Here is a 23,441-nt window from a genome sequence, read left to right as displayed (position 1 = left end):
TAGTCAAATGGGGAAGGCTTCCCTAAGCCACTCACTCATCTTCCAGTTCCTCCCCTTGTTTGCAAAACAGGACTGAACTGTGGACAGGAAGAGGGAATGCAGAAAATCTGCCCGGAAGTACGAGGGACAAGCAGAGCCCTTGCCTTTGCAATGCAAGCTGGGGCTTGCAGGAAGAACAAAGACATGGCGGGAATCCTAGCTGGGCTTCTATAGCAGTGACTGTAGCCTTCAGCTGTCTGTTTTCCTTCTCTTAAGTCCTTTCCTGACCACCATAAAAGTAGGAGAGGCAAGCTGATTGCATTACTTGATTACAACAAAGCTGTACAACAAGTTGGTATAAAATCATATATAAAAATTATTATTTTTCTCTCCAAAGGGGTTGATTTCTGTTCTCTGTTTCCACCACAGTCTGTGTCGATGGAGGGCAGTTGACACTGGTGCAGGCACCATCTGTGTTCCTAGAGGACTTATATAGAGTCACATGTGAACTGATCAATGGTTGTCCTAAAGTCAAAGACCAGGCAGACAGAGGATAAAACTTTGCTGGGTTAGAGAAGTTCTGATGACCCAACAGCCACATGTTTGGATCAGAACACAGGTCAGGGCTGCCACCCAGCCTCCCCTCTCCCTTTCTGCCTAACTGAGCTCTATGCTTTTTGTGTATGAGAACAGAGTGGGGGTTCTGGGATGCCAGGACCATAAGCTTGCAAATTCCAATAGCAGGGACTGGGATGAGTCTTTACTGAAAAGTGTAGCGACTCCAGGACTTCAGGTTGCTGGGGCATAAAGACAGGGCCCTGTTTTTTGGTCAACTGTGTCATCTCTGGTAGCAGCAGAGCTGAGGCATGAGAGGCAGACATTTCCAACAATGACTGTAGTTGGTCACATCCAGTTTCTGTGGGGTTGTGTTTCACAGTATCTTCAGAGATGCTGAGAAGGGGAAATGACTACAGGTGCATCCAGAATATACCTGGGAGGTTGTTCTGGGGCCATCTATTTTGGACATACTGGGAACTATTATGCAAGAGCTCTTTACTCATAACTCCCAACTGGGAAAATACCTTTATTAAAAAAAAACCCCAACTTTAAATAAGGATATCCAAATATCCTGAAAATGAACTCTTGTTTTTTTTTTTTTTTTTTATTTTTTATTTTGGGAAATGCCAAACCTCAAGAATACCAGGTGTGATTCAAACCATTTCTGAACATGTTGTCAAAGATGCAGAATGAGGTTCCCACTGAACTCAGGGGCGTTCCAGCATTTTAATGGAACTGTAGTAACTGAAGGTGAAAATCAGGGACCTAAGGAACCACAAAGAAAGCCAAGCTGGCCGGTATGCACTACTCTGCAGTAAGCATCTGGTTCATGGACGGCAGGAGCCTCAGGGCTCATTCAATACATTTTAAAAGCAGCAGTCTTTCAGTGTGGCACAGCTTTGAAAACGTCAACTAAGCTGTCTGGACAGCATTGTTATTTCATTCTGTAATCAGTGTGGAAGACTAGGGCTTAACAATTTCTAGGCTGGGTCACCACTGTAGGGAAAACGTAAGCCAAATCAGAAGCCATGGCGGGCTCCCTGCTCATGCGTGCTCCGCTCCGTCCTGCTGCTGCCTCGTCTGCTCTCTCCCTGTACCTCCATGGTCTCTCTGGCATGTCAGAGGAAGGCTGGAGAATCCTGAGTGGATGCTCCTGACACAGTCTGCCTGAGAATCGGGCTACTTTCTTTCTACAACTTCCAACCCCCCCCCCCCCCAATCTCATCATTTTGGTGTTTCTAGTTGTCTTCCCTAATGCTCAGCCCTGCTGTTGACGTCTAGCATTTACTGAAGCTGAATCACTGCTTAGGTACACCCTGGACCTCACTTCTCCAATAGTCCTACGACAACGGTGCCTATGGAAACTGTGGAGGTCGGAATGGGGCGCCCATCAGCAGAGAATGGAGGAACCAGGGGAAATCTCCATAAAGGAAGGAAGTGCCAATCCAACCAGTGCCTTCCTTTCTTTTGACCTGGACAAAAGACACTAGCAGCGCTGTTTTCCAGTATTCTTTCCTATCATCTGAATATTCCACAATATCTCTAGGTAATGAGTTCTTCAACCTAAAGTTTTCATGTGCCTCTTGCATGGTCTATAATAAAAGCCTGTTAAAAATATGCACGGTGAAGATGATTCTGTAAATTTTAGAAGATGGTAACAGTGCACATGACCAAGAGGTCACATTTTCTTTTCTTTTTTTTTTCTGTAGGTAAAATAATATTTGTTTAAAGGATGACTTATTTCCCCCCATTTAAATTTCTTCCCCTTCTCAAGTGACCTAACAATTCATCACCTCAACACCACTCCTGCAGTTCAGGAGTGCATACTGAGTTCACTCTAAACTAGTCTTTTCCATGATTGGGGGTAGGTGGGGGTTCTGAGCCAGGGGTCTGAGCAATGTGGTCTGCAATCCAGACCCCTTGCCCTCTCCCCCCAAAGTCAGGCCTTCCATCTTTTGTTAGTTTTTCTTCTTGCTGACACTGCTTAAGAGTGGCCGAAGGGGTAAGGCCCATGGAGCCTGACTGTAAGTCACTACTGATAAGTTGTTTGTGTGACTGCTGGGGGACAGATGTACAGAGTTCTGTGACAGTCTGTCCTGATCCTGCTTGGTTTGGGCAGGAACAGGATCCCATGTATTTTTTCTGATCTAGTGGACTCGGAACCCCCAGGGTCTGTTAGGTTGCTTTCATCTGACTGTTGGTTCTTTTGGGGAGAGGCAAATGGGTTGAAGTTTCCTTCTACCTTGCGATGTGGCTGTGTGTTGAATTCCATTTCAAAAGATGACAGCTGCTGCATTACTCCTAAAAGTCCACCCACCTCCACACTGAGAGTCACTCAGATGACATTTCCATAGTAGAGTCCGGTCGCGGTGCACATCCACCACTGTCCCTGGTATATGCCTGCTCTGCTGGGGCTGCACCTCTGGGTGCTGATGTCTGCAATCTCTTGGGGTTCTAGTGATCCCACCATCACCATGTTCACATGCCCAAACTGGTCTCCCCTGACATATTTAAGACAAACCCCTGGAGGCCAGACTTCTGCGCCAGAACTCTGGATCCATCATGTTTTTATGAACTGGGTATCAGGGACTATTAACTCCCCTTCTCCTATGGTGACTTCTTCAACAAAGGACATTGATGTTTGGGCTCTTGAAGTCATAACAGGCCCCAATTGCGGCTTGTAAGTTCCAGTTGATCACGTCCAGGAAGAAGGAGCAGCTGGCCGGGTTGAGCTGGAAGCCGAGTGAGTGGCCGCTGGAGTGGAAGGCGAGCACATCCCTGTCTGCGGTGCCCAGGCAGCTGAACTGCATGGGCTGGGGATCCAGGCCCACGTCCGTGCCCTCCATGGTGGGGCTGGAGCGGCCCAGACACACAGCTTCTACCGCCCGGACCTGTTTTTCCATGGGCAGCCATTGCTCCTGGGCCTGGGTCCGGGCCCACGGGCCCAGGAAGGGCAGCTCAGAGCTGGCCGGCACCGCCCGCCCTGCTCCAAGGCAGGGCCCAGGCCTCTCACCGCCTCAGGAGCTGCACAGGCCGCTGTGTGCCACCCACATTTTCACATTGAACCAAATACTACTCTACTGGACAAAGGTTAAATGACAGGAAAGCATCATATTATAAAGAAATGCTCACTTCGTATTTTTGTGCATGTATTCTGAATAAATTAGGTAATAAATGAGATGTTACTAATTAAACAGCACAGAATATCACTTGAACATTTATTACACTGGGTCATAACGTAAACTTGACAGAAGCAAAAAAAAAAATTCTATCGTGGAGAAACTTAAAATGTACAAGTGGCACATGACACAGGTGTAGAATTGCTAACCCATCCATTGTTAAAGTTCCTGGTGCAACAGACGAGAGAAAGAGCGTGTGTGTCGTCTAACACATTAAGCTGAAATGGAAGCAGACTGTGCAATGAGAGAGCACAAAACTAATACAACTCAGTCACCACTCTGCACACGCAGTGATCCTGACCTCAGTAAATACAAGAGAACGGCCTCATGGCTTTCTAGGAACAGCCCTTTGGTAAACACCCGGAATGAGTATCCTTCTGTTTTGAAAGAGGCAACAGAACACAAAGGATATGCCACCTTGGAAAAGCCTGGCACTGCACACAGAAGTCGCAGAGCAGAGAAGACATGTGCTCAGAGAGGACACACTCCGTCGGAGCCGCAGGTCAGAGGGGTACCAGGCCTGCGAGCTCGCGGGACAGCGAAAGTGTGGAGAGTGACCTCTGTCAACTGAACTGGATTGTTCGCAGTCTGCTAAGTTGGAAAACTTGGGCAAGCCATTCTAGGTCAGCACGAAAAAGCAGTCTTTTTTATAGTAAAGTAGGAAAGATGGCGTGGTTAGCAGGCAAGATATTTTGGAAAGCAACACACGGTGAACGGGAAAGATTATGAAGTGCCTAAGAAGCCATGTACGCAAGAAAGAAGGGCACAGGGTCAACCTTCGAAGACCAGTCAAGTCCTGGCTTTCCTCATGAAGAGAATGGGCTATACTGCTGTCCCTCGATCACCGGGGAAAGCCCTGTGTCCTGTCCCAGGCCTGTGCGCCTGAAAGAAAGCACAACGTGGCCAGGCTCTGAAGAGCGTTCGCATTCTAGATTTTGGTGGAAAAGGCGTATAGTCCGCTCCTCCCCATGACACAGGCCGCTATTACAAGACTTCATCTGGGGCATGTTAGGAATAGCCTATCAGAGGGTTATTACTGCACTGGACTGGATAATGAGGCAACTAGCGCTATTAATAGACCAGCACACTCATACATGGTTCTATATGTCCTCAGGGAGACATTTTAAAAAATGTAGTATCAAGTGCTTTTTCTGGGCAATGCCTTTCCCGCTCCCCTTTTCTGGGAAGCATTTCATTCCTTAGAAAGGAAGCCAGGCAGCCTCACTCCTCACTTAGTCAGGCTACACTGCAAATATGAAGAAAAGATTTTGTTTCTGGTTTCCTGTGGATCAGGTAAACCGTGCTGAGCTGGATGGTGGCTTTGTTCAGCTGCTCAGACCCCCACCACCCAGTCGTGCAAACTCTCTTGCTGAAGGCAGGCTGGGCCAGGAGAGGGAGCAAGAGAACACAAGATATTCCTCTGTCTGGGTCACAGGGAAGTCAGGGGCTGGGGCTGGAGAGACAAACTGTTTCCAGCATTGGTGTGAAATTCAAATGCTGCGCTTTTCTTTGGGTGGGGAAGAGACTCTGAGCCTGTTGTTTATCCATCACCTACAGGATATTTTCTTTAGCTGGTTACTGAATGCTGGTCTTTAACAGTTGACTGGACTGTGCTGGAGGAGAATTTTATGAGTTGCCAACTTGACCAACAAGTAACTCCTTAAGACAGACACTCTGGAGTTCTCCTGCTCACCGTCACCTCGAGATACAGTGATTCTGGAGCCAATGTGCCAAAGGAAGGTATGTCTAGACTAGGTTCACAGGCTGAGGTGTCATTCACCCACGAAAGGCTATGTGTCCCCTATGGGGACAATGTTGGTGATGGCCAACTTTACGAAGTAGAGTACAGAGCACTTCCTTTGACAGTTCATCCCTCCCTGCCAGCTTCTGTGTTTCCATAGAAGTTGTATGCTTAGGAGGGGCGGTGTGTGTGTGTGTGTGTGTGTGTGTGTGTGTGTGTGAGAGAGAGAGAGAGAGAGTACAATAAATGAAGAGAGTACCGAGTACCTTTCTTCATTTATTGGCTAGTGCAGTTCTGGACTAATAAGACAGGACAACTCACAGACATAACAAGTACATAACAGGTAGGATCTAGTCAGGTATAAAGCTGCTGGTGGAAGGGCATCTAACTCGAGGGAGTGGCATACAGGCTGTTGGAGCTGGCAGAAAGCAAGGTGCAAAGACACAGGAGAGACCAGGGCACAGGGCTTATGGGGCAGGGTGACATCAGTAGGGGAGGAGGAGCTATGACACCGGAGAGGAGGGAGCGGAGGGAGCAGACACAGGACTGGAAGGGCCATTCTCAACCATGAAAGAGGTTGGCAGGCCATGGGGAGTCAAGGCAGTGTGCTGTGTGGGGGTGGGGGTGCCGGTGCGGGTGGGGGTGGGGCATTAGGGAGATCACACTGAGTGCATTTAGGGACCAGCGCAGGCAGGGACAAACCAGTCCCAGAAGTCCAGGAGAGCTCCCACTGTGGCTAGAACACAGGCAGCACTGGAAGAGCACAGGGCTTAGGAAGGCCATGAGGAGGAGGAGTTGGCAGTCGTAAGAACGACCTACCAGCCAGTTCAAGATCTTGGATGGCTAACAGAACTCCACACTGCTTCTAGTTAACCAGGGTCACAACCAGGACATGACACGTGTGGAAATGAGCTCCAGCTGGAAACCTTGTAGGCTATTTTACCATGTAGTAGCGATCACAGGACATATTTAGAGATTCTCAAACAGCCAAGGCAGATTCCCTGTGATGGAAGGCAGGGAGCAGTCCTGTAGCCTCTGGCTTTCTTGAAGGACCAGCCATTAAGGCTGGCCATTAAGCTTGTGCTCCAGGTACTGTCGGATGCAGGGATCGCATCAACAAATGAAGCAAGAGTTCTCATGGAATGCCATGGAATGTGAGGATCTCCCCCTCCTCTCTCAGAACTTTCGAGGCAGGGTTTTAACGTTTAGCTCTGCTGGTGTGGGATGCTACGTAAACCAGGCTGACCAAGGGAGGTCCACTTGCCTCTGCCGCCCAGGCGATAGGATTAAAGCCATGTGCCATGAACCTGTCCTTAAACTAAAACATGATACAGACGAATGGAATTTAAGTGAACTAGCACGGTGAGATGCTATGTCGAAGGTAGCCATCGCCAGGGTTGAGAAGAGGCAGGGGAGAGACAGTTCTCTCAGGCCCTATTTGTAGATCTTTGTAATCCCGAGGCAATCCCTGGACTGTTCCCCAGCTGTTAAAAGCACAGACGATTTTATTTTCTTATTGAGTATTATGACTGTTTTCATCTCTGATGTGAGGATTCAGAACCTGGGTCATGAAGCCAGGCTTGTCTGAGGTGATAGCCAGTGTCCTCTGTTGAGGAGCTGACATTGCAGCAGGTTAATGAACCTTTTCTGCCTCAGTTTTCTCATTTGGCATGCGGTAATTTAGTAACACAATCCCACAGAGTCCATGTGCTAAATATGTGTAGGAGCACCCAATACACCATAAAGTGACTGTTCAGTAAAGGCTGCCATCACCACCACCACCACCATCACCACCTCCACCACCACCACCACCTCCACCACCACCACCACCACCACCTCCACCACCACCACCACCTCCACCACCACCACCTCCACCACCCCTATATTAGATACACTGGACATAAGAAAGACAAACAATAGCCTTTTTTCTTAGTGTTTGGTCACTAAGAGTCTGTGGTTCTCAATATATTACAGAAAGAAAACTCCCGGGCACCCGTACTTTCCATGTGCCATGCTGTGCTCTCCTGTAACATCTTTCCTTGTGGCCAACTGAAAGGTGCTGAGGCAAGGTTATTGTGACTACTATATTATCACTTGATGGCCTTGTCAATAAAGCTTACCTAAGCATATGTGAGACTCCTCCCCCCTTTTAAAAGTGGAACATGGTGTGACCAAAACTTGAGGTATATGGGTACCATTGTTCCATTGTTTACAAAAGGAACTGGAGAGATGGCTCAACAGTTAAGAGGGTGTGGATCTTACAGAGGATCAAAGTTTAGTTCCCAGCACCCATATCAGGCAGCTTACAATTGCCTGTAATCCCAGCAGCTGGGCATACATATTTATCTTCTCGTCTCCATGGACGGACCCACACACACACACATACACACACACACACACATACATGAATGAACACAGATACACATACATATGGACACATACAGGGACACACACACATGAATGCACAAGAACACACATGAATGCACACAACTAAAATAAATCTTAAAAATGAATGTTTAAGGTTTAGTTGTATCCAATTGATGAAAATGTTATCCCTTTGGGGGTTTAAAAAATAATTTTCAATCATTTTTCAGGCATACACATTAATGCTATGGTGCCCAGGTTACTGTCAAATTCTTAGATTCAAGTGATCTTCCTGCCTCTGTCTCCCAAGTAGCTACGACTCTGGGGACACATTACTGTGCAGTCTGTGATAGCTGGCAAGTCTTGTGAGGTTCAATAAGTCAGTCTTGAGCGCTAGCCTTCAAGTAGTTCTCCTCCACTTGGAATCTGAAGTGTGGAAGTGGAGTGGATGTATGTTTTACTGTGAGAGTTAGTAATAAAAAACAGAGTGTAGTCACAGCTGTAGCAAGCCAGGATGAGCTTACAGTGATTTCTGACAAGACTCAATATTGACTCCTGGTACCACGGAAAAGAACCTTGTTAGTTTGCACATTCATGATGATGTTTCTGGGGAAAGGCAGACCTTATCTTACACAAAGAGTCAACCAAACAAAGCTTCAGATGCAGAATTTTTTTCTTCGCAATTTTGAGGGAATCTGAAAAGGCAGAAATGGAATACAGGGACAAAATGATCAGGGCCAATCACTTTCTCCTTGCTGGGAACTAGCCTGGAATTAAACCTGACTGAGACTGTTTCTAATGACTGCTATCCCTTGCCATCATAGACATTACAACTTCATCTTTTTTCTTACCTTTTTTTTTTAACCTTACCTCTCTTTTACTGAAATATTTCTGCAAAACATAGTATTTCTTTGAAAAAAAAAAGCCAAGTTCCTCATTCTTCTACTGTTCCTTTGTTACCAGAGTCTTTCTGATTTTGCTTACACTGTTCTCGGTATAGAGGAGGTATACGTTAGATTGATTCGTTCCTTCTTTCTCGGCTTGGCTTCTGTCTGCAAGTACACATCTCCCTTCTGTCTTCGGTTTAGCAACCACTTGTTAAATAATTGGCTCCAAGAACCTCCTTCAGAGTCTGTGTCATTTACTGAGAGCTTTGTGCATATGGAGATATCTCTCTTAAGATGTCATGAAATGAGAAGTTTTCAGAGGGGGAAAAAGTCCTGCTTATCAAAACAAAAGGCTTTTATCCCCATTTCAGATCTAACAGCAGATAGGAGCACCAGCTTTCAGAAATCCCAGTGAAAAAACTGACAAGACATGAAATATTTTTCTTTATAATACAGTGTCTATAGTACAGGAGAAACACAAGACCAATTTAATTGATCCAACGATGGTCTAGCGATAGTACACATGTAAACAAAAGCTCACGCGCTTTCTCCCAGCTAGCACATGCTACATCTATTTTAGAATCACAAAAGCTAGGAAATTAAGAGTTGTTTGGTAAATTCCATCCTTAATTCCTGTTGTCATGCCCGAATGTCACTTCTCCTATAGTAAGCAGGGTCACCCACTGTTCTGAGGCCACCAGACAGAGAGTGAAATCTGCTACAATGTCACTGTGTCACAGACAGGGAAGAGGCAGGAGACCAAGCTTCAGTGCTCTTTGTGAAGCAGGACTGGAGTGAAGAACAAAAGCAAAAATAGAGTAACAAGAGAGAGCGCAGCAGGCACAGCCAGGCCCTGGCAGTCCCTTGTTCTCTTCCTGAGGTATTCCTGTTGTCTTGGAGGGGATCTTCACATCAGGGCGCTGGATACTGCTCTCGATACACTGGCCCAACCTATTACCAGCGTAAGTCTTGAAATAAACCGGAAAAGATCTATAAGCCACAACCAATAAAACGCTACAATCTTACACGTGTGTAACTGCATGTATGTGGATAGCAAAAGGGGGCTTGTCTTCTAGTCCAGCACCTGCTGGTTTGATCCTTGTATGAATAGGTTTGAATGCTGCTCTTTCAGCATTACAGACTCCACACTTGTTCAAATGAAATGATCACACTCTATGTATACTGAGTCACTATTTTAATTTCTTATGCCAACCCAGCAGGGGATCATGTGTTGAGCTGTTTGATCATGGAGTTGATAAAATCTGCTACTAAAGAAATAAACCCACAGTCCTACTTCAGGTAAGAACAGGTTTAGGAAGTGTTCATCCTGCTCTCTTCCCATTGGCTCTAGAATAGCTAAAAACCACATAAAATAGGGGAAAGAAGGTATTAACTCGCTTGAGATTTTGGTTTCCATTTTCCACTTCATCACAAAGAGGTCTGCTTCCTGTTCATAAGCCTGCTTGTCCTCTAGGCTTTCTCAGTATTTTATAGGCTCTGCCCAGACGTAACACTTCCAGTTTGCTATTTGTCTGTAAACCCTAATGTTCTTTTCACTTTTGCAACCTGGAACAGTTGATCATGCACAAAGGAATTACTGGATTGACGCTTTCTGATAGCACAGAAAATGAGCCAGCCCTTATTCCACACAGACTGTTTCTCACAGAGAAGAATGACATTGCAAATGAAGAATTCTTGTGAAAAAATATATTTTACTAGCATTTTTCAAGTGTATGAATTTACAAACATGTGTAGAAGAACAGCTGTTCCTCTGAACCTAAATTCTGCCATTGCATTTGTATCACAGATGTGCTGTGCTCAGAGTAGATTCTGAGCACTCCGATTGGCTGGCTCGGATTGAGAAGTGCCTGTTTCAATCACTAATGCTGGTTCCGGTCCAGTGACTGACCTTGGCAAAACCCCCATCTCTTCATCTTCCCTTCTTATGAAAGTGCTGCGGCTCTGTCATGCAGTTCTTTTTCCTTTTCCTCATCAGAGAACAAATACCAGAGAGAGTGTGAGGATCCCCGGAAGAAGAATAGAAGAGACTCACGGTGAAGCAGTGTAGCATGCGAAAATGCTGCCTTACAAACAGGGTTATTTAATTTAAACCGTAGAGCTCTCAGGCTCCCATTACTTCAAGTGGTGCCTGTCTTTTCTTGAGTTCATTATATATTGGGGTTATATTAACACTGGTGAAATACAAGGTGGTTAAAAATATCATGCAGCAGTGTCGGTAAATAGAGCAAAGTCACCGCGGCATTCAGAGAGGCAAAAAAGTCATCTCACTAAATGAGGATCCGAGCTGTCCTGTACCAAGGCTGTTACTAATAAATAAAAGGCCTCTGGGAAAAGTGCTGAGCATACGCTGGGTCTATTTTCAGCTTGCATCAGCAGCTGCCGCCCCTGGGATCACATCTCTACGCGCTCTACACCATATGTAATCACTGCGGCGCTGCAGCCAGGAAGACAATGAAAGAGCGTGGCATAAATCTATACTGAGTGGAATGCTAAATGAGAGAAATAGTACAGAAAGGGGGGAAATAAACCACATTTTCAAGTCATTAGGAAGAAAGACTTTGACATATGAAGTGCTGCAACCATTAATAGCACTTATCATATAGAGTGGAGACAAAGAGACAAATTAATCAAACTGACAGAATTGGGACGTTTTATGCTAATGTGGGCTCCTGGGTTTCAGTCTGGAGCCCCCTGTGTCAGGAAAACTGATACCATTACAGGGCAGGAAACTGCACAAGCAGCATGCAACAGATCATAAAAATTCACCAGCAACAGCAGCGGCACTGCCAAAAAGCTCTGTAGCAACACGGATGGAGACCTCAACAGAGACGCCACCAGCAAGCTGAATGCAGATAAGTTGGAGAACATCTCCCATTCATGCATTGCAATTAACCACAGGCTTCTTGCTCATAATTATAGTGGGGGAAACTGAAGCCTGCAGAGCGAAGTCTGCGTCGCGCCAGGGAAGGCTGCCCAGGCTGCGTTCGAGGCTATCCGTCCTCCGCCAGAGCAAGCTTCACTATGACCTAAATTAACTGGCCAGATTGCGGATGGCTTTAAAAAACACATAAGGTAAACACAAAAGTATGGACATAAGGCTTTGAAGGGAGGAGGGAAGGGAATAAATAGGTAGTTCGAATAAAAAGGTGAGCAGACTTTTCTCTGTATGCTTGTGTGGGTGGCACAGAGAAAAAGAATCAGAGACTGAATACATTTTTATAAAATACATGCTGTTCCTGACTTAGAGACAACTCCCAGTGTGAGAATAGGCTTGCTTCAAAGTGAGTGGCAGGCAGGTGAGTGCCCAGGAAAGCTCCTGGGGCCACTGCCCTTTGTTCTCCCATTGTGAACCCCTGCTTTATGGGGGCTCTACCAGCTCCTTTATACCAATCTCCAGAGATAAAGCACAGCCGCAGGATACCCATCTCTCCCCAGGGGGAGCTTGTGTGTCCCTCATACACAGAGAAGAGAGGCTGTTTAACTAGAACGCCACAGATATTTCTCCATACAAACAGCTATGTCCACAGAAGTCAGGGGTGGCTGCAACAGCATATCGGAGCTCGCACCAGCGATGCAGCCATGTTTGTTGGCATTCTGGGTCTCTAGTCTTGGTGATCTGGTTTTTTTTCCTCCTTTTCTTTCTTTCTCATTTAATACACATGAAACCTTTTCCTTTCTCCCGAATCCTGCTATAATGTCCACCAATTTGACAATTAAACCAAATGGCTACCGTGTTACTTATTTTAGGTAACAGATTTGCTGACTAAAAAAACCACTGCAGCCACCACAGGGAAATCATGCATGGTGATTGAACAGTCTAAATGGGAAGACAGGGCAAATTTGGATCATTCAATGGTAAGCCTATACCGTAGCTGCTGTAATGACAGAGCAGAAAGGGTACTTCAGGGTAGCAGAGGGTCACCTGACCCCAAATGGCCTTGTCTCCCTTGTTGAAGTTGTACCTACACTTTGCTCTCAAAGTGTTGTCTCATTCCCCGCCCCCCCAGCAGCATCTACTTCTCCTTTGTACTTTCATGGCCTTTCAGTTCACAGACGCCACTTCCTCCTGTTTATATGGTGATACATATCTCTCCACTGCAAGTGAGAAGACAAATATATATATATATACATATCAATGCCAAGACCTGGGAGCTTATTTTGAAAACCAAGCATTATTCATAAACTGCCTCCAAGGGAAAAAAAAAAAACACAGTCTGTGTTCAGACAGCCAACTGTAGACTTCCGGAATGAAATTTATCCAAACTGTCCATTCTGCCTGCCATTCCTTAGATACCAGGTCATGAAAAATACAGGCTGCATTTGTCTGAACCCAAGTCACGGGATCAAGGGAAGGGCAGTGCGTATGGAAAGTGAAGATTCTTCCCACAGTCACATAACTGGGATGTTCTTCTATCTGACTATTTTAGAGGTTTCCTACTCCACCCACAGCCTGGCTGAAATGAAAACTGAAAAGCACACCTGGGCATACAGATGACCTCCCTCCCCGCTGAGTGCTGGGTGCGGGTTCCCTGGCTTGGCTTACTTGGGGCTGGGCCACTGTAGCTCTAATTAGTAGATCTTATGGTACATCATCTCCATATTGCTCAGCCTTTGTGCAGTCTCACTGTAGGCATCTCACCGCATCTCACCGCGTGTTTGCATCACTGTCTGGTGTCACGTGACGGGGCAGACGGCCATCAACTTCCAGCATGTTTTGAAGCCAATCAGTGAAGTCAGAGGAAGCCTGGTTTTTTTTTTTTTTAATGTATTGTTTGCAAAGTCATATTTGAATGTGAATAAAATTTGAAGATGGAAATGGTCTCATTCGCAGCTAGGCTTAGTTGGTGATATTCGGAAAGAGAAGGTTATAACAAAAATGCAAACTAGAAGACAACCAATTAAGTACGATAATCAGTGGGATCCACGTTGAGACGCCATCTTACTTTGAAGGAAACACACTCTTGCTGTGGGAGAAGGCTGCACCCAACTGTGACACATGGATGTTGAGCCCCCTGAATGACAAACACTCACGTGAAGCACCTGCACCCGAACTTGCTCCCTTAATGGCTACCTTAAAACTCCCAAGAAATTAAATTACAAAAGCACCAGAAAGAGTTAAAGAAACGTGGTTGTGAGTGAGGAAGCAATCTTAGTGGCAGTTTGCTCTTTTCCCTCCTAATTCCCTTTAGAAAAAGACAAACACACATGGGTTGGGATGGGTGTGGTGGCTCCCACTTGTAATGTCAGTACCGGGGACACTGAGGCAGGAGGTGAGCCTGAGGCCAGCCACTGTTAATAAAAAGCCCCTGCACCCAAGCGAGCAAGCGGGCAGTGGTCAATAAGAGGCTAGCAGCAATTCCAAGTGCTCAGCTGTAGAGGGGGCATGTCTACCAACTCTCCCCTCCCCAAGTCTTGGGAACATTGTGGAAGAGGAGGTGTAAGGAACGTAAGAACTGGAGGATAAGGAGGGGTGATATGAAATGCTGTTCCCTGGATACAACAAGAACCCATAGCAACTATGGTTAACTACCTAAGACTGTACAAGATCTGCCCAGTTAAAAATTCCAGGACAGCCGGGCGGTAGTGGTGCACACCTGTAATCCCAGCACTCTGGGAGGCAGAGACAGGCGGATTTATGAGTTCGAGGCCAGCCTGGTCTACAGAGTGAGTTCCAGGACAGCCAGGGCTACACAGAGAAACCCTGTCCAGAAAAGCAAAACAACAACAGCAACAAAATAAAAACAGTTAAAACAGAAAAGGCCGTGAAATCTGGGGGACCATGTGTGAGTAGGGAGTTAGGGGGTATAGGGTGGGGTGGAGGATATAACCAGTATACACAATACACAAATATCAAAATATTTCAAAGCCTATATTAAAAAAGTCAAAATAGAAGAAAAAGAGAAATGTTTGATCTAAATAAATAAATAAATGAGTAAGAAATAGGTTGCCGGAGCAGTGTGAGTCTTCCACACTGCCTTTCCTGAAGTCCCTGTCACCTGCATCGACCCACAGCTATCACGAATGGACAAAGTGAAGTTTTCTGCTCTGTCCTGACAGGGTGAAACAGAGCTTTGCATATGGGCAGTTAGCAAACAGGGTGCCCATAGTCAACTGTGCCACTGTTGGCGTGAAGACAGGTGGAGAACCAGGCTGGAAGGGAAGCGATGGCTTGTGGGAAGGGTTTCTTTAGTGGAGGGTGATGGTGTTGCATGGGAAACTGAGAGTCTAAGGAAGCAGCTCATGGAGGAAAGTCTCAGTGTATAAGATGGTGGGCAGAGGAAATGAAGGTAAGCCGTCAAGGGGATTACAGTGCTCTGGGAAGCTGGGAGGAGGGAAGAGGGAGGAGGGAAGAGGGAGGAGGGAGGAGGGAGCCCTATGACTCTCAAAGCTCAGCAATACCCTGGGAAGGCACCGGGACCTCCTGGCAGCAACACAGAGCCCACACACTAAGACCAGGGAGAGGATAGAATCAGATTTCCCAGAGGCCTTTTCTTTTTTAAGAGATAAAAGTCTTTTTTTTTTTTTTTTTCAGACTGGTGAGATTCTGTGTTTGGATGCAGATAGAATCTAGCACCATTTCCCGCCCCCGGCCCAGACAGATAACAGAATTATACCTTAATAGCCAGGCTTTTCAGGTATATGCTTAGATGTACTCTAGCTTGTACAGATTATAATATGAACGTGACGATCATTTGGTAGACTGCAGTGTGATTATCTGTGCTCTGTTGCTCTATTGCTCCTCTCAGCAGGTTGGGGACTGATGTGGGAAGATTCTTTTTCTCATTTTGGAGGCAGCCATCTGGCAAGTGCGGTGCCTGTCTATCTGGATTTACATTCTGATTTTTCACTGTCCGGTGTAACAAAGCGGTCCTAACATGTCCTCTTTCCCCAGTTCCTTCTAAACGTGCATTCCTGTTTTGGTTGTTCTCACCTTTGGCTCCACTTTGCCTGCCAAGGTTTACACACTCTGGGAAGATCCCAAACACGTCTGGGAGATCCCCTTCTCCTCATCCTTTGAAATGCAAACAATAAACTGATCTGAACGGGGCCCTATCCTTGCCTAGATTTCACTGTTTTAAAAATTTACTTGTGCAACAAATATTGAGTACCTACTATGTGCTAGGCATTGTGCTAGACCTTAGGACAGAATGGTCTGCAAATCAGGGTCGATGTTTGAGCACACTCTAGTCCAATGTGGTAGTCACGAGCTCTGATTATCATTTAACTAAAATTAAGAAAAATGAAACAAAAATTGGTTTCTAAGTCATACTAGCTGCGTTTCGAGTTCTCGGCAGCTCCAGGGGCAGATGACCACCATCCTGGAGTGTGCGTGTTCCTGGCCTTACAGAGGGGCTCCCGCTCTGGGCTGAGCTGCCGCACAGGGAGGCAGCGAGCACAGCCTAGACAGTCGATTGAAGACACATAAGCAACTGTAGGTCTTTCCTATCTCCTTCCCATCGTAACGTCAACTCTTCTTCTCTCCTTGGACATATCATTTCATGGCATTTCCTTGCTGCCTGTGATACCACTGCCATTATCTTGTTTTCCTCCAGGACTTTCTTTCTTTCTTTTAATTAAGGATTTATTTATTTATTACATGTAAGTATACTGCAGCTGTCCTCAGACACACCAGAAGGGGACGTCAGATCTCATTATGGATAGCTGTGAGCCAACATGTGGTTGCTGGGATTTGAACTCAGGACTTTCGGAAGAGCAGCCAGTGTTCTTTTCTTTCCCCCCTATATTCTTTGTTTATATTCCAAATGCTTTCCCCTTTCCTGGTTACCCCCTCCCCATAAGTCCCATAAGCCCTCTTCTCTCCGCCCATTCCCCAATCAGCCCCCCCACCCCCACTTCTCTGTCCTGATGCTTCCCTACATTGCTGCATCAAGCCTTTCCCGGACCAGGGCCCTCTCCTTCCTTCTTCTTGAGAAAGATTTGATATGTGCATTGTGTCTTGGCTATTCAGAGCTTCTGGGCTATTATCCACGTATCAGTGACTGCATTTCATGTGTGTTCTTTTGTGATTGGGTTACCTCACTTAGGATGATATTTTCAGGTTCCAACCATTTGCCTAAGAATTTCATGAATTCAATGCTTTTAATTGCTGAGTAGTATTCCATTGTGCAAATATACCACATTTTCTGTATCCATTCCTCCATTGAGGGACATCTGGGTTCTTTCCAGCTTCTGGCTATTATAAATAAGCAGTCAGTGTTCTTAACTGCTGAGCCATCTCTCCAGCTCCCTCCAGAACTGTTTATGCATGCTGTCCAACTGGTCCCTAAAGGACCTCGAGGCTTCTCTACAATCTTCCCCATTGTAGACACTGAAGGTTCTTTCTGATCAGGCTCTATTAACCTGTCCCGCCTTTTCCTACCCCACAGCTGAGCAGCAGAAACAAGATTATAAATACTCCCATCCCGCTCTCAATCTTCCCTGTTCTTCTGTGGAAGAAATCTAACTTGCAAGGAGAAAGAGCTGCAAACTCAGGTTTAACCCATGAATTACACTTGCTTGGCTTTGTTTTCTGGGAAAGGGTCTTTCATTTTGTGGTTCAGGATGGACTCATTATGTGGCCCAGGCTCATCTTGAGCTCACAGCAATCCTCCTGCCTTACTCTCCCAAGTGCTGGAATGTAGGTGTGCACTACACACTTAGCTCTGAGTTGTACTTTTCAAATATATGTGTAACTAAACACAGTTTCTTTTGGGGGGGTGTTTCAAGACATAGTTTCTCTTTGTGTAGCCCTGGCTATCCCAGAACTTGCTCTGTAGACCAAACTGGCCATGAACTTACAGCGATCCTCCTGTCTCTGCCCTTCAAGTGCTGGGATTAACATGTGGCAACACCACTGGGCCACAATGCTTTTAAAGATGTTCTTATAGACAAACTGAAATTGTGGTATACATATTCATGGCTTTGGAAATCCTTGGGTTAGGAGCCTGGACAAGCACACTTGTTGATCCCTGGGTTCGAAGGCTTTCTCTCTTTCCCTTGTGGAACATGAGAGAAGGGAATGTGTAGGACGCCCCTGGCACTCTGGAGAGAGAAGCAGTAAAAGGTAGCAGAGTGCTGGGCATGAGGTACTGAGCACTTAGCAATAGCTGCTGCAGTATTCCTGGGGCAGTGAGGGTGGGTGGGGCAAAGCTGGCGAGGAGTGGGGGACTCCCCAAATGTCTACCGGGCCCCAAAGGTTTTTGGAAGGAAGCATCTAATTGAGAACCCCCTGCTTCCCAAGAACTGATTCTTCCCTGCAGGAGTGGATGGGAGTCTGGTTGGTGGGTAGCATTCTAGGATGAGTTCTGGCTTCTAGGCTCAGTGGTGGCAGACCATGTCCCTTCTGTTTAGAGTTCTAGATGTTGTAAGGTGGTGGTCAGGTAAGGGAGGATGCTAGTATTCTCATATCAACAATGAATGGAGATCCAACATCCAGCAATCCCTGCAGAGTCCCAGAGGGCAACCCAGGGCTGCCTCTGGGGCCAGCACATGAGGTCATCTGAGGGATGAGCTGCCGGCATCTCTGAAGCCTTTCTTTTCTTCTTTTCTTTTTTAATTTGGAAAAGGGGAGGGAAATCTGACTCTTGAAACAATGGGGATTTTATGTAACTCTTTTGCCATTTTCTCTTCCTTCTTTTGTAATAGCTAAGCCCTAGAAAACCGGTGTTGAAACACTTCAGCAAGAAGTCGGGCAGTTGAAAGACCTCCCAACAGCTGCTAACGGTTGTAATGTGCAGAAAGACACTGGGGCTGGCAGGAAGGGAGCCAAGAACTCACAGCAGTGTCTTCCAGGATTTGGTCATTTGTGAGGCTGCAAAGCGTGGCTATCTGAAAGCAGTAGAGGATCCAGAGGGACAAAGGCTATGGATGCAGATTCTCAGAACGTCCCCGAGAAAGAAAGGAGAAGATGGGTCAGAGTTGGGGAAACTGATGTTAGAGGTGAAAAGAGTTCTCTGCCTGTGGGGTGCTGGACTGTGTACTGGGAGAGCTTTAAGAGAATGGGTATTTCTGGTGTGTTTTCAATCTGCTTTCCTTCTGGGGAATGCTGATCCCATTCGTGGACAGAGGAGCCGGGGTAGGGTTGTTTCTCCTAGGGAACCACAGCCTGAAGAGGACTGCCTCCTCAGAAGGTTTTGATCAATTTGCTTTCTGTGGGATTCTGAAGCTCAGTTTTTCATAGTGTGCCCTAAAATCCAGCTTCCATTTCTGCTTTTTAAATTATCTTTAGTCTTCCCATGCATTAACCCCAGGGTTCCACTAAGTGGTTTCTTTCTGCTGCCTTTAACTTTTTTATAATTCCTGTCACTCCATTGTGTACACACAACCCTGTACACATTCTCACGATGCTTTCAATGAGGAAAAGCCAAGCCTTTAGAACACGTCCATCTGGATCTGTTCGACCTTTCTGAGCTTAGCGCCAACCTCCCAGAACCCCAACAGGAGAGTGGGAACTTAAGCTCCCACTCACGCTCGACATGTCACGCCCAAGTGACTGCATTTTTGGTTTTGGTGGCAGTGCTGCGGAGAGAATGCAGTGGAAACATCACCCTGGAAATCCAGCCTGGCGACCAACACCTGCCAGCTCACCCTGAACAAGGCCCGGGCGGCAGGAACATCAAGCCATCAGCCACTGGTGGGTGGACTGGGGTCAACTCCAACTTGGGAGAAGTGTCACCCGTGTGACCTAGCTTTCCCTTCTACCTTGTTTTTGCTTAGCCTCTATCTTGGACTTAAGAAAACACGTCTATAGCGACTGGTGAGCTATTCAGGCGGGCGGAGTAGAGATCCCAGATGAAGACCACAGGCTGATGCTATTAGGCAAATGCATAGACTGAATTTAACAAAAACTGATGGAAAATCCTGCAGTGGGATGAGAGAACTCAATACAAAAGGACAGCGCAGGAGAGTCCTAGCTCTAGCAGTTTCCGGGAAAGACGACACAGTGCTAGGCTGCATTGAGAGAAGCATGACTTGGGGCAGGGAGTGAAAGGCAAGTTCCCTGCTCAGAGCAGAGGGACACTCAGAGCTCAGAGCATTTGGTCCCAGGACTGCATGTCAAGAGCCATCCAGACTCACAAGAATCGCGACAGTCACTGAACCCACATGTCAGGTGGTCCTTGGGGCAGGGGCCCAAGACATGAAGATTTATGGAGACCCACAGGAAGCTTTCTTCAGGGATCTAATGGGCTATCATGCAAAGATGAGATTTGGTTTGCTCTCCTCAACCCTAGGGGCCATCAACACAAGGGCAATTGAACACGGAGGAGGATCTTTGTGCCGCAAACCAGGGAAGGCATTTCTAGTGATGACAGAGGACATGGGTCTTGCTCTTTGAAAGCTGGTGAGCACTCACTTCTGCAGGAGTTGATGCAGAGTCTGGAGGGTCACCTATGTCATTATCACCATTCCAAACTGGGCGGGAGGTCACACGCTAACATGCTTTATACCATTGCTGCTTCTGTTCTCACCACAGCACAGGTGATTAAGTCCAGAGCCCTGTGCACGTTAGCTAGGCACTCTACCACCGTGCTATAGCTCCTGACATGCCTTATTTATTTTATTTAAATGTACAGGATTCCCCCCTTTCTTAAATTAAAAAAAATTTAAAAGAATTGTTGATGTATTTTACGTATGTGAGCACATTGTCACTGTCCTCAGACACACCAGAAGAGGGCATCAGATCCCATTACAGATGACTGTGAGCCTCTGTGTGGTTGCTTGGAATAGAACTCAGGACTTCTAGAAAAACAGTCAGTATTCTTAACTGCTGAGCCATCTCTTTCCAGCCCCCTTAAATTAAAACTTTTTATGCAATGTATTTTGATGGTGCTTCCCCTCCGCCAACTCCTCTCAATCTTATGCTTTTTTCTCCCAAACAACAATGACAACGAGAACACCACCACCACAAAAGGGAAAAATCAAAACAGTCAAGCAAACAAAAAACCAGTCAGACAAAAAAATGCCAAAAGAAACACAAAGTATTTATACACACAAAACTACAGAGTTCATCTTGTGTTGCTAACTTGCCATATTGCCTTCTAATCTCCGACGTTCCGCAGCTAATTACTCAAGAATCAGAACAAGGTTATAGTCCTAATACTCCTTAAACCATTTGCACACAAAGGGATCCGAAGAAGGAATATTTGATATTTTCATTTACTCTGGATACCGGTGAAGATACTGGCTAGTGAGTTGACAAAATAAACTTTGTCAACTCTCCAATAAACATATGAAAGACACCTCTTCCAAGCTACCTTAGGTTGGAATGCTGCCCTAGTTCAACCAGTCAGTTAAGATCAGAAACAAGGCAGGCGCAGAGGACACAAGGAGCCTTGACAGGACCTAGTGCCAGTCAGCACGGAGAAAGTGAAGGGGACAGCGCGCTCCTACGCCTTCCTAGTCAATAGAAATTCAATGGTTTGACTGCAGAGCCCTAAAATCAAATAACTCAGGCTGAGTCGTCTCAGTCTCAAGACATTTGTAAGGCATTATTTTCAGACATTAGCTTCCCTCCCCGAACAAGCCTTCTATTTAGACCTGCTGGGCGAGCAAGCGTCGTCAGTCAGACAGGTCACAGTCAGCAGCAGGCCCTATCTTGTGTTTTCCTGGCCTTGACATACTGACTGAGGCATTCAAAAATAGTGTAAATGCTGTACACACCTTGTGATTGTATATACTTGAAGTGGTAGAAGGAGAACGGCCCAAAGCCGTTCCTCTTTAGTACTCTCTTGGCAGTCCTTCTCCTTAACCACCTGGTCACCTCACCCATGTCAACACTCTCCTGGGCACATCTGAGGATGGAGCCAGGCCATACTGAAATCTTTGGTAGCAACAGGAAAAGAAACCAGATCTAACTCTAAGTAGAAAGAACAGAGAAGGGAAGGGCGGTGAGCAAGCGAGGCCAGGGTGAAGGCACGGTCTAAAGCGAGTGCGGATAGCCCAAAATCCAATGAAGAAAGGGCAGAACTTACAAGGACACAGCTCTCTATGAGGTAAAGGTTTCAGGGATGTTTTTGGGTCCTAAGATCTCCGTTCTGGATGTCTCCTACTCTAGCTTTGGTTTAGTTATTTGTTCTGGGCCGACAGCTTGCCCTTGACCTGGACTGGGATTTCTAGGAAGTTCTTCCAGGTCTAAATTATGGATTTGAATGCAAACTCTAAACACAAAACCGAAGCAGATGATCAACCAGGGCCTCATATTTCAGTTGGCAGAGGAAGGACCTTATTTTGACGCTGGCCTTTGATCATAGATGGCCACGTTAGGACCGAGGCTGGCCATTGTTTTTTTATGTCAGGGCCATAGGAAAATGTTGAGATGATCAGACAATCATGACTTCCTAAAATTGCAGCAGCAGCAGCAGCAGCAGCAGCAGCAGCAGCAGCAGCAGCAGCAGCAGCAACAACAACAACAACAACAAAGACCCCCGCCAACAACAAGCCTTTTCTCTTTAGCTGACCCAGAACGTGTGATGCTACTTCAGTCTTGTAAGTGTTGGTATTACGTGTGTTTCCTACCACACTTGGATTCAGAAGCCTTTACTTTGACTTCACGATGTTCAGATTTCTAGAACCTTTTCACTGAGGCAGCCTGACACTATACTTAATAAAATACAGATGCAGAAACAAGGCTCTCCAGGCAGAGGGTTCAAAGGCCATCGTGTCTGTCATAAGCACCTCCTGCGGGCCCTTGTTGTCAAGTCTTTACTCTAAGCACACACTCCAGTCTGCAGAACTGCAGCTATTCCTGAAGAATTCACATTCTTTTTTCTTTTTCTTTTTTTTGGGGGTGTGTGTGTGGGAGGAGGGCAAGGATCTGAATAAATAGGTCGACATTATTTTAAGAGCAGACTGCAGGAATCTTGGAGGGCAAGCAGAAGAGGCAAAGGAATGCTAACGAATAGTGTCAAAGCTGCCGGGGCCTGCTCTTGAGGAGCTAAATATGCTTAGAATGCATGTCTCTCATGGAGCCATTTTTGGGGCAAAGAATAGAGAGAAAATTGGCTTGAAGAAATGAAAGACAGCCTGTGAAATTTGGTGACACGTCAGAGGTCACTGGCAAAAAAATGTCTGGGAACCACTGTTACACTCTGGCTGAACCTTGCAGGGCTGCGCCCACTAATTCCGTGTCACTGTGAACATGGCCACATCCTCGGGATCACGCTTCTCTTTCTCCTGCTGAAATTCTCATCAGCACCAAGAGCAGGGCGAGCCCCCTCATAAGCTCTGCGTTGGGGGTGTGGGCCCGAGGCAAAGGCAGTGCAACTTGGAAGTTAGCGTATTTCATCTGAGCTGGCAGACACCAACTTTCAATGAGTTAATCTGTAAGCTAATTATTCTGTTGTGAGATAGCCAGCAGAACCCGGGGCCTGCCTCGCCCCTCTGCTGGGTAGCTTAGCTTGTTACCTTTGTTTGCCACCAATTACTTATGATAGCTAAGTAACTAAGCAATTGAAGCCCTTTTCATGAAGTCCACACAACTGTTTGTCTCTTCTCCCGCCTGCTTCTGTATAGATTTTTCCACCTCAGTTACTGGCAGGTCACATCTTACTGTCTAATCGATGGTTATCCTGGACACCCCTCTCTCTCCTCTTCTCTCTCTCTCTCTCTCTCTCTCTCTCTCTCTGTGTGTGTGTGTGTGTGTGTATGTGTGCAGTTTTTCTTTGCTCCAACCACCTCTTTACTGGACTATCACAGTAGACACTACTTGTATCC

The 23,441-nt window shown here is 46.3% G+C and overlaps 1 protein-coding gene and 1 pseudogene across 9 annotated transcripts in view; both read right to left on the bottom strand.

Annotated features, from left to right (window-relative positions):
- The window catches only part of Bach2 (BTB domain and CNC homolog 2), a 353,635-nt gene that overhangs the window by 37,329 nt on the left and 292,865 nt on the right, over positions 1-23,441 (bottom strand). The window lies entirely within an intron of this gene.
- Positions 2,522-3,383, bottom strand: LOC127680609 (protein ILRUN-like; annotated as a pseudogene).

Source organism: Apodemus sylvaticus, chromosome 3, assembly GCF_947179515.1.
Source record: "Apodemus sylvaticus chromosome 3, mApoSyl1.1, whole genome shotgun sequence".
NCBI classification, from domain to species: domain Eukaryota; kingdom Metazoa; phylum Chordata; class Mammalia; order Rodentia; family Muridae; genus Apodemus; species Apodemus sylvaticus.
This window is presented reverse-complemented; position numbering and strand designations above follow the sequence as displayed.